This window comes from Motacilla alba, chromosome 1, assembly GCF_015832195.1.
Source record: "Motacilla alba alba isolate MOTALB_02 chromosome 1, Motacilla_alba_V1.0_pri, whole genome shotgun sequence".
Lineage (NCBI taxonomy): Eukaryota > Metazoa > Chordata > Aves > Passeriformes > Motacillidae > Motacilla > Motacilla alba.
Window position 1 is genome coordinate 27,230,232 of NC_052016.1, and position 19,529 is coordinate 27,249,760.

Here is a 19,529-nt window from a genome sequence, read left to right on the forward strand (position 1 = left end):
ACATTAGTTAAGAGTGTGACAGTGTTTTTGCATTAGATAAAAGGAAGAGGTAATTTGGATAACTAATTCCTGGACTGAATTTGTTGCTTGGAGCTCACAAAAAAAATGGGGTAGTTTTTATCCTTCCAAATATTTAGAAGTATATTTTCCCTGCACAACTGTCCCTTTCCAGTGCAGTATTAAACTGTACATCCTTTTTTTTCCCCCCAAAGATGAAATCAAAAAGAAACATCAGGAACTCCAGAAGCCCTGAGGGGATTCAGGGCAGGTGTCTTTTGGGAGATGGAAGGGGTCTTGTGCAATGCCCCTACACGGAGAATACATCTGCTTTTACTGGTGGAGTTCAGAATGCCTTGTGGTGCTTCAGGATGCAGGAGTTGACAAAATCATACAGTAGACGTGAATGCCTCTCAGTGATACACGAGTGATACACAAGTGAAAACATTTAGGAAAAATCAGCTTAGGATGCAGCACGCCACAAAGAATGTCTGTTGTTACAGTGGCTTTCACCTGGTTCCTCTTTCTATATTAATTTTTCTCCTACCATTTCACAGGAAAAATAGAGCCAGGTGCTGTGATAATAGTAATTTATCCATGTATCCATTTATGGTCATTTGAGCCTCAACAATGATGGACAGTAAATTGTGGGAAGGAAAATGAAACCTCCCTACTCATCTGCAAATGCCTTGATTTCACAGTTTTCCATTTTTATTAATATTTGAGTAAATTTCCTTGGTTAAGATTACTACATTTTATCAAGCGTAGCACTAAGTCATTTTTGCTTGAACATCCCCCAATTACTGGCCAGTGACAGAAAATTACACCAGCCCAAAGGACAGACTATTTCTGTGATATTTTCCCATTCTTCCTTTCCAATGCATGACAGAATTCCCTTCACACTAGACAGGCTACATATCTGGTTCTCCCACAGAGCCATGAAGCCAATGGAAAGTATACCATCACTTTTGCTGTAGCTTTGCAGGAATGCCTAAAACTTCAGGAGAACTTATTTGAACAGAAATGCATAGTATCTAAACACAGTCCCGAGGATGTCAGACCTTAGCTAACTTGCATAGCTTTGAATCAAACTGCATCTCATAACTTCTCTGTGTGCAAGACTTTGAGACAAACAACAGGATTTGCAACATACCAGGATGAAACTGCTGTAAGTGTGCCACTGCTGTTTAACTCCTTGTACTCTGGTCCAAAAAACCCTTTATCTATGCCATAGCCCTGAACCCCTGCATTTCATGTTGTTTTGTTTCTTCAGTATGTGCATGTTCAAAAGTCTGCTTTAAAGCCTCTTCTAAAAGAAGACTGGAAGCTTTATATTGTTTTCAATAGGAGTTTGCAGAACCAATACTGAGAACACATGCAGGCTTAGGTACATATATTGCACAAATCTCTGAATACACACGTCCTTCTTGAACCCTTGGACCAATGTCTGGTGGGAATTGTTTCTCACCTGCTTCTCCAATGAAAAGGCAAGGGAAATACTGAGCCATACTCTTCAATGCACTCAGGGCAACTCTGCTGTGTGCTGGATAAGTAAAAAGACATTATTAACAGCCGAAATTCAACCTTTCCATACTTGTATATGCAGAATATATCCATTAAAAAAAAGTAGAATTTTTAAATAAACTTGCTCTTCCTAAACCCTCCCTCCATCTCCTGATTATTCAGTACCTGTCATGGGCCCCAAAGATGATCCTGAAATTTCTCCCTTAAACCCACATGTGGGGCTGGTTGGTGGTAGCAGTAAGGGCTGCCTGGAGACAGTCTCCAGGAATGCAGAGAACCTGGAGAGAAACAACTGTCCATAATATAGGAACAAGAAGTTGGAGGGAAATGGCAGATACTTCTCCTAATGGAAGGGGCTTCAAAAACTTTTTCCAATCCCTGTGAGAAATCTAAGGTCAGGTAGGGCATAGACTGCATCCCTGTATATTTTTTTCACCTGAATATTGCCCTGCCCTTGTTTAAGAGTACATTAGAGAGCTGTGGAATGAATAAATGAATGATCTCCTTTTGGGAAATGCTCTAATGCATCCCTTTGGGTATCAGTGGGCTTTGCATCAGCCCATATTTGCTTTCATTCTGATGGGTTTGGATATACCTTTTCTATTCATATCAGTGCAACTTGACCAGAGCCTTCAAGATAAGCATAAGCTTGAATGCTTTCTGTAGGGATAAGCTTTATTAAAAAACACAGTTTAAGTGTAGATTTTTAAATGCTTTTCTCAATATTGAAATGAGCAATGTTGGAGGCATGTTACACAATCTAATATATTTTCTTTTGCCTACATTTTAAACATGTATTCCTCCACATTTTGAACTCATCATGTCACATCTCCATAGTTTTAAGCTGGGATGGAGGTAATGAAAGAAAAATGTTAATTGCAGTTATACTTTCTATAGCATCAAAAATATAACATCAGAATCTTTTTTTTTTTAAATAAATGCTTCAGATCGGTATGCCTTCAAATATCCATCCACAGAAGTGACTCCTGGTTAAGGACCTTTTGACTTGCCTTTCAAAGTTAAATAAATTGCTGGAAGAATTCTGCAATTCTCTGAATTGCAGAATGAGTCAGCAATACCTTCAGGTTTTTTGGGGCCTATTTTACAGAGGTTGCTTTTGCTTAAGTCATTAGCAACTATTAAATTTATTCTCTTCATTTCGCGTTGTATACAGCTGATGGGAAATGGGGGGAAAAGGCAGCCTTCAAGGCATTAACCCCTTCACTCCAAAGGATGATTTTTCTGCTTGAAAGGAATTTGATGATTTTAGCTTTCTTCTCCTTCTTAACTTTGCCTCCATTAGGATTGCCTGGATGAATAAGAGGTTGCAGAAACTGTCCCTTATATTGTAATGTAATCACAGATTTATTCAGGTCTGCAATCAGCCACTCATGTGTGATGATCATATCAGGGTCCTGCCAAGAGTTTCTGGAAGGCTCTGTGCTAGCTCTCTACTGATCACATAAACCACCAAAAAAAAAAATTACCTATATATTGCTTTCCATTAATTCACATCTGTGTTCTGAGGGAAGAGAGAAAGAATCATAAGGAATCATAAAAAACGCTGCCTCTGAACATTAATAAAATAACCATGCATACCATGCCCAACAAAAACAAACACACTGAAAAACTGCTGATACAAATAAAATCTTCTGTTAAGTTTAAAAAAAGAAACACTAAGAAAAACAGAAAACGAGAGGGTGAAAAAGGCTGAAAAAGCAAGATTTAAAGAAGGGAGAGAAGGGAAATGGTATGTGGTTGAAGTATGCATTTGGAAAGTAAAAGGATATCTAAAGATCAGCATCTCTGAGGACAGCCCATTTACCAATGTCCAAATAGCTAATAAGTGAAAGTAAAAGTGTCTCCTCAATTTAAAAAAAATGTATTATTATATTATTTACTACAATATAAACGTTAAAACATTAACATGGAGAAGGCAAACAGCAAAGTGAACGTTTACTATGTCAAAGACTTACATTGCTTTCCAAAATTTGAGTCAAATATTGCTACTAATAATACTGACAGGAATATTTGCCCTGGTGTGAATGAAATTGTTCTGAGTCAGAGTTACAGAAGAGCCGAGTTTGGCCATTTGTCTCTTGCTTTGTGATATCCATTTCCATTGACTCCCTTGTGCTTTGGACACCTGGAAAGAGCCAGGGACTCCGGCATTAGCTAACGGCCAGGATCCTCAGTTCTTTGTATGGGATGCCACAAAAATCTCTTTATTTCTAGTGTGTCTACCCCCCTGGAAGTGCCTCTGCTGTTTTCTTGTTCAATGGCTTTTATCTGGCACTTTCAACAAATATTGCCCTTGCTCTCTACGCTTTAAAATGATAAATGCATCACCTGGAGGCTGTATCCACCAGTTCCTGCATAATACTTCTCTCTTAAAATGTGACACAACATTTTAGAAATGGAAAATTAACATCCCACAAGGAATTCTCAAAAGGGAAGGACATGTGCAAGCACAACCATGCAGTGAACTTATCTTCAACCACAAAATGCCAATGCGCTCTTGAAAATACCGATTAATGCTGCAATGAGGCACCAGTTAAGCAACTAAATATAAATCACACAAAGCCAGCAGTGGCAGACACTCCTTGTATCTGCTCAATTGTGAATAGTTTTTCTCAAAACTGGACTGGTTCTCCATGGTGCCGATGAGAACTTTTGCTAACGCATCTTCCACACACTTGAAATCCAGCACCAGGGGAAGTATCAAAAGCTGCACCCACACTGCTAAAGGTACCCCCTTAGACAGGAGTGCATGGAGCCCCAGCCAAGTAACACAATGTCTGTTACGGCAGTTTTCTCCAGGTCTGAAATGTAGGACAGGCACACTCTGAGAGCACCTCGCCCTCCTCAGTCTTGACTTTGACATGAGAGGAGCCTTTTCCTCTGCAGTGCTGGTTTTCTATCAGCTTGTGCACCCAGAAGAAATTTTTTACTGTGGTGGGGCGCTGGCACAGGTTGCCCAGAGAAGCTGTAGATGCCTCATCCCTGGAAGTGTTCAAGACCAGACTGAATAGGGCTTGGAGGAACCTGGTCTAGCAGGAGGTGCCCCTGCCCATGGCAGGGAGTTTCAAATTGGATGATCCTTTCCAACCCAAACCATTCTATGATTGTAAGTTTTACCCTGAAAGGTAGGATGTGGTTGAGGGATGGTGCAGTTCTAGACATTGTCCTGCAAAACACTCCCAAAACCCCTCCCAGAAGTCTCCTGGTGCAGCACAGGTGATGAAGTGCGGCTGCAACACTGGGAAGTGATGTTCCCACACCAGCACAATGTGCTCTCTACGAAACCTGAATATAATTTGATTCTTTCCTGAGAAGAAAACTTGCTGCAGCTGAGTACTGATTTGGTACTCAAACTGTGTTATTAACTTCACTGAAGGACAAATATCTTTTTAGTGTGAACTACAAACATGATAATATAATTTTCATAGATCAAGCTATAATTTTCTGCCTTAGGAGCAATTTTGGGACCAAAGAATCTAGACTGGCACTCATCCTGGAAAGTCCAGAAATTCTCTGCATAACAGGTTGGGCCTTCCATGCCTAGGAAAGGCTACAAAAATACCTTAGAAGATTTTTATAATTGCACTCACTTCTTACACAGCTAACTATGCCAGCTGGAAGCTGAATTTCACACCAGTGGTCATCAGTGTACCTCCTGAAGTGAGAAAATCTGTTTTACGGCCAGGGGCACAATATGACCTATCATTATTAAAGGCCAGAAGAGGATTCAGCTCCCCTTTGTGAGCAGTATCACTGACTATTCTTGTGAATTACTGCTTCTCAGAAAAGAAGGTAGAATACTTACAATCTTTTTTAACATCCAAAGTAAATAGCAAGCTCTCATATCCAACAAAAGTTACAACAATATTTTCATTATGCATAATTCAACCTAGTTTTCATCAAAATAGGGGATATTAATAATTCTTAAATTCCAAAAAGCCTTCCAAATTAACCCATTTTATTGCTAAAAGTCCAGACTTTGAAAATCTAAGTTGCATTTTACTGTACAAGTATGCCCTATGGGACTGCTCTTAGCATATATTATCATTTGGTGTGTGTAAATCAATATCCACTGGGCCATAATTTTTAGTAATAAATCAGATTTTACTGTGTAAGTTCAGAGGTGAATTGTATAGGGAACTTCACGCAGATTTGAAAAGTGAAGATAGATATAAATGTATTAAAATGTAGAACTCCTTCTTATCACTTTAAAAAAGGTTTGAAATTTGAAAAACTTGCAATAATTTCTCATTATTTCTGCAGATTGCTCATAATTGGATCCAAGAATAAAGAGAAAAAAAAGTCAAGCCAGTACTTAACTTGAAGTATTAACTATACATTGTTCTCCTGTAAGCACTCAGCAGATCTCATCTTGTTAAAATTATGGCAAATTGGAGCAGCAGTTTCCTTCTGAATGAACATTCATTTCTCTGTCCTTCCCTGCTGAAGTCTGTTACATTTTAAAGGCACAAATGATTATTTATTTATTCCCATATAAAATGCATGCAATGGTCCCAAAAGCCATAATACAACACCCTGCAGTACCCACAAATGAAATACTCATTATTACAAATTATTACATCACTTAATCTTCTTTGCCAGTTCCTTTGTCAAAAAAAAAAAAAAATCACAGTCCCCCTATACAAGCCTAAAATACAAGACAATAAAACTAATAGCAATAATAATGATATGTTTCCTCGGTCTTTTACGATAGAGGAAACAAATGCCTCTTGAGTTGCATTGCAAGTATACACACATTGCAAGTTGATACATGGCTGAGTCAGTCAGTTCGTTACTCTGAGGATGCTCCGCCTCAGTAGAAAATGTTCACTTGCTTTTTAGGATCGGGAAAGAACTATAGGAATGAAAAGAAAGCACATTGCTCTTGTTTTGAGTCCCTCCTTTCAAGATGAGAGAACCATCTCTCAGACCTTTGACTCAAAAGGCCTTTCTACCAACAGCAGGATTTGGTGGGATTTTTTTCCTTTGCTCAAATAACCATGCCTTGTCTGGAAATTGAAACCTACAGGCCGATGCCAGATCCACTTGGGATGTTCACCTTGTCCTGGCTTTGTATCTTGCTTTATCCTGTTTCTGAAACCCAGCTTCTGCTCCAGAGATCTGTTCATTCACCTGACCTTTCCCATTACTCCTTTCTGTGTCAGGGAGTGTTTTCCTTCCATTTTAGTCAATGAGATTAAGCAGCTGATTACAAAGGGAATTTCTGAGCAAGAAAAGGCAAAAGCAAAGGCATGCTCTGCATTCTGAATCATCTAAACCATGCTATAAGTAGCACTGTAAAATACAAAATCTCATTCTCCTGGAAAGCAATTATGATGAGAGGTGATGTAAAAAGAACATGATTTCTGCGTGTCCTCAGAAACCCTTACATTGGTGATCATCTAAGATCTCCTGAAGTGAAATTACTTTATTTACTTAGGCTACCAGTCAGCTGGACCTGGATCAGGTGAGCTCTGAAGACCTAATTTTCAGCTCTTAACACTGACTGGAAGTAACAAATTCCTGGTAGGTGTAGATAGTATACTCCCACCCTTTTTCTCAGTCTGGATGTCTGAGAATTCCTTGCATAAAAGGGAAGACTGTTCAAAATAAGAAGAAAGAACCAACTTCATGTCTCAGAAAACTCCACTGCAACGTATGTTGTGACATTGGAACCTATGTCAGATAAAACCCAATTGATTATTGGGTTGGGTATCTTTAGGAAGAAAAAAGAGATATGAAAATAGGAAAAGTGTTCCTTCCTTCATTGGTAAAAAGTCTGTGGGGTCCTGAGTTTTTCCCAGTATTAGCGCCAACTGGATTAGAGAGTCATAAAGTTGGCTGTGATTTGTTTTGGTTGTAGCAATAAGAGTGCACACATGCTCAGCACTCCTGGGCAGCAGTAACCATGATTTCATTTTCTATTGTTTCATGATATTACTTATTAGCACACCGGAGTCCAAGTGAAGACCAGCGTCTAATATGGCAAGACAAACCTTGAGGTTCTTACAGTATGGGAAGCGTGGGTGGTATCTCCAAGTCTTTGGACTTATAATCTGTGAGACAATCCTGTGCAAGTGACATCTGTGATATCTTCAACAAACATTCTTAGAAAGTGTCTCTAATTAGTCACCTTCTCTTATCTTTATTTTACTTTGAAATGGAGTAAACTTCAAGATTTGAGTACAATCTATTTTCTGTCACCATCGTGGTGCAAAATCACATGAAAAAAATAGGTAAAACAATTTTTGGAAGTGAGAAATGGAAACTTTGGATCAGAATAAGCAAACCACAATAAGTAGGTGGCTTGATCTTCAGGAAAGAGTTGTGATATAGGCTCTCCTTCTACCTCCTTTGTCAGGCAAAGGTAAAAATAGCTCATTAAATAAGCTGAAATTCCTAACCTGTTCTTTCACTCCCACTCTTCTAGTACCTGCATCAAACAATTAAGCTGAGACTCTAACATGGGCTATGTAACATATTCTGAGAACATACAGTAAAAGAACCTTATTAGCTATCTCCATTAGCTGAAATAAGCAGGAGCTGGTAAGCTGAATTTTAGGTGTAGGGCATTACACATCCCACAGAGATAACAGAGAAAATTCACGCCTCTTTTAAAAGCTGTCAGAGTGTAGGCTGGGAAAGATAATACAGCACTGGGTTGCATTAAGATCAGGTACTGTGCAAACAGAAAAGGTGGAAACTTAAGCAAAACTACAAAAGCTCAATTTCTGAAGCTAAATTTTGCCACAGGGTCAGATTCCCATGTCACTGGGTAGCTGAAGAATCCCAGAAGACAGACAGCCAGGCACAGAACAGCTCATTGCAGGTCTCTGCAAATTTCCCACAGAAATCTGCACTGAACAGGAAGACTTTGGCCCTCGCATGCCTCTTGATTTCTTGCACCTGTTCCTCATTTCTAGGAACAAGCAGTTACAGTCATGAAGGACCAACCACACAGATGCCATTCCTCCCTTCTCCATTTGCCATCTAAGAGTCACACTGAAATCCACAGGTGCCACCAGTTTCTCTCTGGATTTAAATACAATGGAAATAAGGAATTAAAAGTGGAGACAGCAGAGTAAAGCTTTCCTGAAGTGAACATAAGAGCTGAAAATCAAATCTTGAAAACTGCAAGATTTCAAGAACAGACATTTTGGTTTCTGTGTTTGGCTGAGAAATGGAGACAAAGCAGAGAGAAGGATGCATAGGGCTGATGGTCCTAGAGGCAAATCTTGTCAAGGGGAGAAGTTCTTTGCTGAGTTTGGTCTGTAACTATTGTTTATCTAGTCTTTGATAGGAAAAATCATAGAATTATTTGAGCTGAAGGGGCTTTAAAGATTACCTAGTTCCACCTCCCCTGCAATGAGCAGGGACAGATTTCACTAGAGCAGGTTGCTCAAAATACCAGCCAACCTGGCCTTTAACATTCCCAAGGATAGGGCATCCTGGGCTTCTCTGGATAACCTTTGCCAGTGCCTCACCACCCTCACAGTAAAGAACTTCCTCTGAATCTATAATAATCAATAATCTATAATAACCTAATCTATACATACCATCTTTTAGTTTAAATCAAGTGCTACACTTCACACATGGGCATCTCTTTCCCCATGAGTGAGAGAAAAGGAATTTGGCAACCTGGGCAGGATTGCCACCCCTGCCAAGCCTACTGAACCACAAAACAACTTCCCCCAGAGACAGTCAGGTATTTTAAATTTCTCTAAACTGAATTGACAATGCCAGCTGCACCACTCAAAACTGCAAAAAGCCTTACAGTGTCCAGCCTTCTACCAGCATCACAGACACGGCTTTTTCAGGAATTAATTTGAGTTGAGAGTGAATTTCAGAACAGATTTTTTCCTACATGGGAAATCTAAAACTTAATTAGTTAATAAGATGTCAGTACTTTATTGCTAAAGGAAAACAAGGAGGGAAGGGGTCCTGTCCATATTCCTTTTTGCATTGGGGAACTGATAGTCTACAGAACAGGAGACAAACATGGGTACTTTTGATTTTTTGTTACAGCAGCAAGTCCCTGCATACTTCATGAAACAGCTTGTCTAAAATTCTACTTGACAAACGTATTCTCAAAAGTGATCATAGAGATTTGTTTCATCTTCATTAGCAGTTCAGCTGTTTTTAAAAACAGATTTTGAGGGCAGGTGAAAAGGAAGGGATTCTCTTGATGACAACTATCGCTGAAAATTAATTTTAATTTGTGTGTGTGCGGAACCAACTTAACATGGACAAACCAGCATCTAAAACAGTTAGGAAGAAATTAAATCTCTCCATGAAGAGACCTGTACTTGTGATTTAGAAAAATATCCATTTTGACTGCCTTGTAAATAAAGACAGGTAAAACATGGCAGCTATTAGTGTCACGTTCTTGACCTAACAACTCAGGTGGAGAAAAAAACAGGACATGTTTGTTTTCCTAGATGCAAAAGCAAGTGAGCTGTGGTCTTACATATTTCTGGTTATATAGAATAGAGATATTTTATTATTATCCTGTTTAAGGGATCAGATCCTCATCCCGACCACACTTTACACTTGATAGGAGATTTTTTGACTGTATAAAGCCAGGGTTGATGACCTGACATTGTGTGTCCCTGAATTCTCTTTCCCAAGTTACAGAGAGAAGTCTGACTGTCTGGGACAGCAAGGGATGCATCTGGGATCCAGCTATTCCTGGCTTAAATAAAGCCGCACACAGATTAGACAAATTTGTTCCAGGAGTCAAAATAAAGAAGGAATAGAAAGGTGACAGAAATTTACTCTTGTCTGCCTAACTGAAAGAGTAAGAACTTCCCACCAACACGTGAAAAAGTAAATGTATATGGCAAATATGGATTTATTTTAGACTGCAAAGTATACTGACACTTTTAGCCTGTCTATGGAAGACATTGACATATCTCAATGGAGAGGGTGACTATACAAATGCATGAAGGGCAATTTTATTCTAGATTAGTTTGCACATACCTTGGAAGAGCACCATACAAAGGATGCAGAGCCAGGGTTGACCCAACCAACTGCAGAACTGAGTTACATTCAGTCTTTTTAGTGGTTGGGCTTATTTTCTCACATACAGCACAATATCTCACTTTTGAGAGGAAGTTACTGTACCTCCAGCTGACTCTTTAACAACCCTTACCAGAAGGACCAGTTTTACTGACACCAGTTCCTAAAGGCATGGTACTGGTCTTTCACTTCATTAAGTCAGAGGCATTGCTTGAAGAAATTGAGCTTAATTAACTTATGATAAAGCACTACTAAATCAGATCCTGGTATCTATTCTTTGGAAATAACCAGAGATTCTCCTTGCTTTCAAGGAGAGGAATAGACTTTATTTTCCTTAGCTGATAATTCCAATTAAAAAGTCTACAAATCACATCAGATTAATTAAGTTTTATGTGAAAGTACAAGTGAATATATTTTACTTATTAAGTGAATATATTTTACTTATTAATGTATTTCATTTGCACAACTCCGGTTATAAATATTGATCTGTTTGGACCATTAACTGAAGTGCAGCTTTAAAAATAGAATGATCAAATTCAATAAAACCTAAATTTAAGAATAGCAAATTTTGTCTTTTAATACAGCAACCATCAGCTTAGCAGAAGCCAGCTGGAATGAAGAAGAAATAGCTAAGAGGCTGTTTCCCACAGCAACCTCTGAAATAGAGATTACAAATGTATTCTTTAACTGCTAAGAAGAATCATGGTTTCTTCTGCTAGTTTACTAGTGGCAAATTGGCTTAAAAGAGTCACCATAAGTGGATAACATAGGTTAGCTCATGCCAAATACATTTATTAGGCTAAATGAGAGTATTAACCTTAAGTGCAATGGGATTTCCTGTCCACATCCAAAGTCACTCAAAGTCACTCAAAGTCATTCAAAGGTGTGAATGGTACTTGCTGTTATGACTCTGCATTCTGTGTCATCTGAGATTTACAGGGTCTGCACTCTGGCCTTGGTTAATCAAACCCTTAAAGATCACAATGGCACTGAAAGGTTAATCATTACCTCTCCGTTATTCTTTTGCAAGGAAGGTAGGAATCTCAGGGGTAAGAGAAGCTTGCACCATGAAAAGGGGAAAGAATAAATAAATTATAGTTCTCTAGCCAAAGGTAAATCCATCTGTGCATGTTGGATTTATCATGATCAGAGAACAGTGCCTACATGATCTAGAATACACAGAATGCAGAGTGATAGCAGAGCTAAAGGTGAAACTAAGAAAGAAATAGTTTCTTTCTTAGCTTCAAGTTCTGTCTGCAGAAGAGGTGATATTGATGCTAATAGTTGCCAAAGAAAACTTGAGAGCTTTGTTTGTATTTATGAATGGCTCTCATAGAGCACTTTCCAACCCACATGTGACTGGGTGAAGAAATAAGATAGGGCTGAAAACAACCCATTCTGTCCCTACTACATCTGGTACATAAGGGGTGCTGAGGAGCACCTTTCAGGTTATGACTCACACATCAGACTTGTTCCAAATCATCTTCTGAAATAGCTGAATGTTCTATTTTACTCAGGCTGGGATGAGAAAACCAGACTAATTTCAGCTCAGTTTGACCTAGCATTCAGCAGATACCAAGTGGAGGCTCACAAAGTTTCCTACTTGCTGAGCTACGGTCCTCTTAAAACAATCCAATGCAAGTAAATGCTATTTAAATCGATTGTGTGCATTCACGGACAAAATTGGTTTAAAATTTATTATGTGTTGTGGCTCACCATGTTGAGAGAGAACAGAACATACATTTCAAAAAACAAACAGGTTTTCTTAAAATAATCAAACATTCAATAAAAGAGGTTTATTGCTGCCATCTTTATTTGTTAGGATGGGGAATGGACTATTTTACTCTTTTTCTTGCAAGCTAAGTAGTGTTGAATAACCATGGGAAGGATACAGGAATTTGCTTTATTAAGTTTAGTAATAATTTCAATTGTCTTTGAATTTATTTTAATCTTGGTTTAAATGTATAATGCAGTGTTTTCATCTCTGCAGTTCTTGAATTGCCCACTTGCATAAGAAAATACACTTCAGAATACGCTTATTAAAGAACATAATGGCTTTGAGGGATTTTCAAAAGCAAAGAGACATTATAATCTTCTCTCACTGTTGTAGTTGCATATTTCAAATGTAGACAATGTCTGCTTTACAATTATTAATTATTATGGCTGCCAGATGCAATTAAAGAACAGCTTGTGCTCTTCCTATGGCTCCCTTCAAGCATTCACTATGTAAGTCATTACTGAAATAGCTGGATTAAAAATACTAATGGCCAGCACGTGTATGATCCTTACTCCCCAAAACCCTAAAATAACTTTCAAGAGAGAGGCATTATTGACCTGTTGCTCTGAGGAGGAAACGTAAAGGGCGGAGACATTCAGGCAAAAGCATTCACCTATTTAAGGTAATTCCACTTGTAGGAATTGTACATGGAGAATACAAAGCCTTTTCAAAGGCACTTCACCACACAGTGAAAGGACTTTCAAAAAGCTTTCAACAAGCTTCCTCTTAAAGGGCTTTTAATAAATATTTTCAAAAATCCTCAAAAAAGAAGAAGGGGGAAGAGTGAGAGGACAAACTTGTTAATGCTCAATTATTCAGAAGAGTGGAAAGGAAAGAATGCTGTAAAAGCACACAGAAGTATGTGGAGAATTGAAGGAACCCGTGGGTCTCGGGCTGTAAATCCCCCCGGCTAGCTTGGGATTTAGTCTGCACGGATCCTACATGGACGAAGTAAAGGACGAGAAGCGCTCTTTCTCCACGTGGTTCTGATGTCCTGTTTATTAGCTGGAAAGGGACATCTGCATCGTAGGGTTTCCAGGTGAAGAAGAGAGAAAGAACTCCAAACTCAAGGGACGTTTATACCCGTGGAATGGGAGGCGGGGACGGAAGGCCACAGCCAAGGGGATACCAGTGGGGAGGGGCGAAGGGAGGGGCTTCAAGGGACAAATCACCTTACCAGGGGGTACCATGGGAAAAGTTCACCCAGTGCAGAACATCTAAATACCTATATAGTGCGTCACAACAGAGAATAACATGAAAGCCAAAATGCAGTGTCAGTGAAAATGCAGTGATGCACCTGGAGACACAATTTAACCTGATGTGTGCAAGGACAGGCTCTGAACTAACTACTCTTCATCCAGAATGAGTGCTCCCAGTCACAGCAGCTGATTCCATAAAAACATCAGTTGGCCCAAGAAAAACACAAGGGGATGCTTGGAAGTACCAGGAAACAAATAGAGAATCAAGCTGCAAATGTAAGTATTTCTTTTTATAAACACATGGTGTGCCCATACCTCAACACTGCCTGCAGTTCTGACTTTCTGGTCAGAAAAGCTGAACAAGGGTGAGAAAACATTCAGATAATACCTTATATTCTTGTCACATAGATAAGAATAATGTCCAAAGTAGAAATAACTAGATTAAGACTCTTTTGCAGAGAAAAGAGAGAACCAAGGGTAGATGTGACATAAATTAATAGAAATGTCAATAACATTGAGAAGATCATTAGGAAATTATTTGATTTTTCACAGCTCAAGAAATAAGGACAAAAAAATGACATCATCAGGTGACAGGCTGAAAACAAACAAACAAAAGAAGGCATTTTTTATAAGCAGCACAATTGAACTGAGAAATTTCTTGCCCAAAATTATTCTTAATAATGTTTATTCTTACCAGTTCAAAGAGTAACAGGGTCAATTCATGAAAATTATTCCACCAAGGATGGTAAATCCAAAATTAATGTTTATAACCAAGGATTGCTGGAAGCGGGGAGAATATGCCAGGGAGGCATTGATCTATACTTGTCCTGTTATTGTGATTTTCTCAACCATTCAGTACTTGACTACTGTTGAAAACCAGCTAGAGGCTAGATGAATCTTACTGCCCCTTAAAAATGCCTCAGTGGTCTGAAGAGGCCCTCCACAAGTAGAACTATTTTTGCTGATACAGATACTTCTGTTGTTTATTGTCATCAGCAGGCTTGCCCAAAGAAACCCAATGGATCCCAAACAGAATTTGATGCCACAGATGATACCAACATCTATGAATTATGTCCTCTTGGGTGGAACGATGAAATATTTACTATGTTGAAATCAGAAACTTTGGCAACCCCTGCAGTAGAAGCAGGATCTTACCTCATTCTACCTGACTACCAAGACTCAAGTTCTCCCAATATATCAGGTTTTCTCCTGGTGACTGCCAGAATAGTCAACATGAAAGGACAAGAAGATTTCCAAAGTACAGAACTTTGCAGCATGTTGCCCCGGTTTTGGCTGGAGTAGGGTTAATTTTCTCCACAGTAACTGGTATGGGGCTGTGCTTTGGATTTGTGCTGAAAACAGTATTGATAATGCAGAGATGTTACTGCTGCTTACACAGAGTGAAAGCCTCTTCTGCTGTTTGTACCACCTCACCAGTGAGTGGGCTGGGGCTGCACAAGAGACACACAGCCAGGACATTTGATCCCAGCTGACTCAAGGGATATTCCGCACCATCTGGCACCATGATCAGCATGGAAAGATGGAGGAAGACAGAAAGGGGGATGTTCAGAGCGTTTGTTTGCAAGTCACTGCTACACGAGACAGAGCCCAGCTTTCCTGGGGATGGCTGCACACCTGCCTGCCCATGGGAAGTGATGAATGAATCCCTTGCTTTGCTTTGCTCATGCACAGCTTTTGCTGTCTTTATCCCAGCCCACGGGGTTTTTTTCACTCTTGCTCTTCCAGTTCTCTCCTGACCCTGGGAGTGGGGCAGTGAGAGAGTGGTTGTATGGTACTCAGTTGCTGGCTGGGCTCAAATCACAACTCATGTCTTCAACACAATGTGAGAGGAAGTGTTATTAAACAGACCTTTATACTAAAACAGCATACAAAAATGTATGAGCTCTGTGATTTTGGAATTGGTCTGCTACAGCCAGTCTCATCAATACATTAGCTCTATTTTAACATTCAGATAGCTGACGTTGAAAGCAAACCTGATTTTGCATCTCAAAGAGAAGCATGTAAAATGTTTATAGGCTTTCACGCTTTATTTGAAGATTATCATAAAGTGAGATTTTTTTCATACCACAAAGAGTGTAAACCATAAACCTTTTAAGACTGCTGACAGTTATCACAGTTTTATTCAGAGAATGATCTGGTCTATATTTTCATCACAGTTGAAAGTATCAGAACTAAAGCTAGAAGTCCACAGGTGGAAATGAACTGTCCTTAATTGAACAAAGCCTCTCATAAAAAAGAAAAAAAAAATTGTAGTTATATGGATTCTGTCAGCACATTTTCTTTGCAGAGAAAAGAGAGATGTGTTTAAATGTTTAAAAAACATTTGAATAAAAAAGATTATTTGATTTTTTTAAGATGAACATGTTAGTGGATTTCAAAAAACACTTGATATAGTATTACTCAGGGGATGAAACATGGTGTTATGAACTAGAGAATGAGTAAACAACCTCGTGAAGCAATATACATTTACCATATTAACATTTTCTTGATCCATACAAAAACAATAAAGGAATGAAAACAGAATCACTGCTTGTTAGGAAAATCTCTCTATAAGACAGAATTTTCTGCACATGACTGACATGGCCCCATTTATGAGTGAGAGTCATTTCAATATTTCTTTAGGAACAGCAATTTGCCTAATTGTAGCCAAGCAAGATGGCTGAAACTGCTGGCATACAGAGAGATTTTTAGCCATGACAATTCATGAAGTAAACTAATCTCATCTTGAAAAATTAATCAAATTTTTGGATTCTAAGTCTAAATCCAGCAGATGAAGCTAATCCACTGAGGGTTTTAATAATAAGAAAGAGGAAATGAGATGAACCATATAGCTAAATTATAACTATATAGCCAAATTATTGTAACTAGACAGTTGGAAAAGCAGAGACAGCTTGCACTTGTAACAAGTTAGATCTCATGAAACCATGTAATGGAATAAAAACCTTAACAAAGAATTAAAACAAAGATGGAGGACTTTAATTGAAAACTTGATCAATTAGCACAGAGGCCATAAGAAGAAGGCAACAGAGCATGAAATTTGATTAAACTGAACCATACGTCCTACTTCATTTTCAGCGATGTCACAAAACTGATGACCTTGAAAAGAGAAGACATTAGAGGAGTGTAAAATAGCAGTTATCTCAATGCTGGCTAAAATAGAGAACTGATAATAAATATTGTACAGTAAGGAAGCCTTAAATTAAAATCACATACATATTCAGAATGGAGAGATGGGTAGTCATAAATTGCAATAATTGACATGCAATCCAAATTTATTACAATGGATCTAGGCAGAGGGAAAGCAAGATAAGTGCCCTAACTCCAAAAATTTGACAAACAGAGCAGATCATGCTCCAGCTCACTGACTGCTCTGATCATTGTTTGATAGTTGGCATGATTCTATAGCATTAGGTGATCTTTTTGTAGTTGGTAAAGTAGATTAAATTCTAAAGATGAACTGAGTATCTACAGTAACACGCACTGGAGTCACAGTGTGATTCTTCTGCTTTGATCCAAAATAAAATCAGGAAAAAGGTACTCCTTCACCCATGTCACGCTATCATAAAGCTCCCAAGTGCTCCTTTTTTTTTTGGTAGGTGAAATAATAGGTGAACCTGCTATACTGCTTTGGATACAAGATGCCTTTTTTTTTTCTGCAGAAGGGTAAAGCTCTCCATTGCTCTTACAGACCCCTACAGCACATGCCCACCAGCTACAAGCCCATATTCTCATAGGACTAAATGCAAGGTCTCTGACATGTTCCTATTACCATACGGAACCACCAACATCAGCCCCAACAACATGGGGCTTACATCTTGAGCTGCATGTCAGCTTTATCCCAGCTATAAACAAACAAATTATGCCTTTCTGACCTAAATCCTGCTAAAACAAAGGTTCTCCTTTAGTATTTTTTAACAAATTGGACTGACAGGGAGACATTGTACAGCTCCAGGGCTTTATGTCATGTGGCTGTGGTGTTTTGTTTTTCTACAATGCTCCTTAAAATTAGATTTACTGTCATGAGGCAGCTTAAGTGATTCTGAGGTGGATTTTTTCCAAAGTGTCATGTCCTTGCAGACATGCAATGCCAGTAAGATTTGAATGAGATCATCTCAGATTGCTTTTGAAAGTCTCACTTATTAAGAATTCCAAAACAAAACAATATCAAAGATATATGTATTGTGTGATGGTTTTGCTATCAGTGTTCTGAGAAAAAAAAGTTATGAGTAGAAATTCCTTATAAGAGAATTTGAAAAAGATCATTTTAGGTTAAAGAGGATTTTTTTTTTTTGCTCTGCCTGTTTGTGTATACTCAATTTAGAATAAACTGATGGCAGGAGAATAATATTAGTATTGTATCATTTTCTGTTATGATGTCAAAAAACAAAAAATGAATATTTAATTTTATGATGGCTCAAAGTGAAAGGAATTTCTGCATGTCCTATATCAGAAAGTACTGCACTGTACTGTCTTGGAAATAACTAAGTCAGTTAAACACAATGAAATAGGTTGTCCACATAGGTGCTTCTTGCTTTACTGATCTACCTCCCTCTGCAAAAAAAGAAAGGGACAAGCACTGGTGTAAGACTGATTTGCTGTGGTCAGGGCTCTGGTGCATCCTGTCATGGGGGACAAGTGCAAAGCACAGAGAACACTCACAATGGTGATGAACATTTCATTTTTTCTAAATAATTTGTGAGTAGTTTTGGTTTTAATCTATTCCCTTATTTTTAGCTGCCTTTTGAATGGTCCACCAAATGTTTTTGCCTGCAAATTTCACAGTCTGACCTTTTTAGATCTTTCCTAACTCACTCTTCTCTAATTCTATGGGAATGGAGAAAAAAGTCTGCAAACACTGGACATTTTTTTCATACATTTGCTTACATTTTGCTTGGGCTGAGAGAGTACTAGCAGAGGCCCTCATATTCCTATAAGGCTGCTGTTTTTTATCTTCTCCAGTGTGTGTACAAAATTACCTTTCCAAAGCAATTAAAAACACCAGTAACCAGTGAAATAGTCATATAAACACTCCTCTAAACAATATCAACATGCAAGGAGAAGGAGTATTATTTATGAAAACTGATTTTTTTTTCCTTTTTTTCCAATGAAGCTTACAAAATTTGGTATCAATCTGGCTTCTGGGTGTCCATGGCTTTTCTTTCTTCTCTTTTTTCCCCCTTTCCTTTCATTCTTTTATTTCTAGTGGTTGATTCCTTTCTAAATTTTATATCGTGCATGAGAAGCATAATGTATTTATTAGGAGATAGTACTAGTTTCATACATTGCACTAAATGAAGTGTACTGCTAAATACTACTTTTTTGACAGTCAAGTGAGATATGAGAATAAACATGAAAATATCAGTATTAACAGGCTTCTAAGAAGGAAGTACAATCTGTTAATATAACCATCTTACAAAAGGAAAAAAAAAACAACAAGGAAACCAAGACTAAATTTTCTAAAATAAACAAAATAACCAAAATATATCAGTGATTCACATTCCTCAGAATTCACAGGCACCAGGAAGAGATCACCATTGTGTTTTAAATACACACTGCTGCTGCATGGGCTATAAGAACACAGATAGTCCAACAGTCAATTTTTAAAAGGCATTTTTCCCATCAAGCCCACACAACTTCTTCACTGGTGAGCAATGGCACATACATACAGTAGATCCCAAAAAGATGCAATAACAGCATATAGGAAAAACCTCTAGAAAAATTTGTTTGCTAGCAGGAATCACAAAATGAGTAGGGCAAATTCAAGGCAGTTCAGCAGATGCACTGAGTCATCACACAGTGGCCACAATCATTGTCTCCACTGGCCAGGTACCTATGGAGACTTTGCATGCCCATAACCCCTGAGTACGGAGTGTGAAGCTCCTTCTTCCCTGTGTCAGGCATGAGAAGTACCTTCCTCTGCCTTCAGACAGAACCCAGAGAGGAGGACTCACCAGTATTTCCTTCCATAGGAC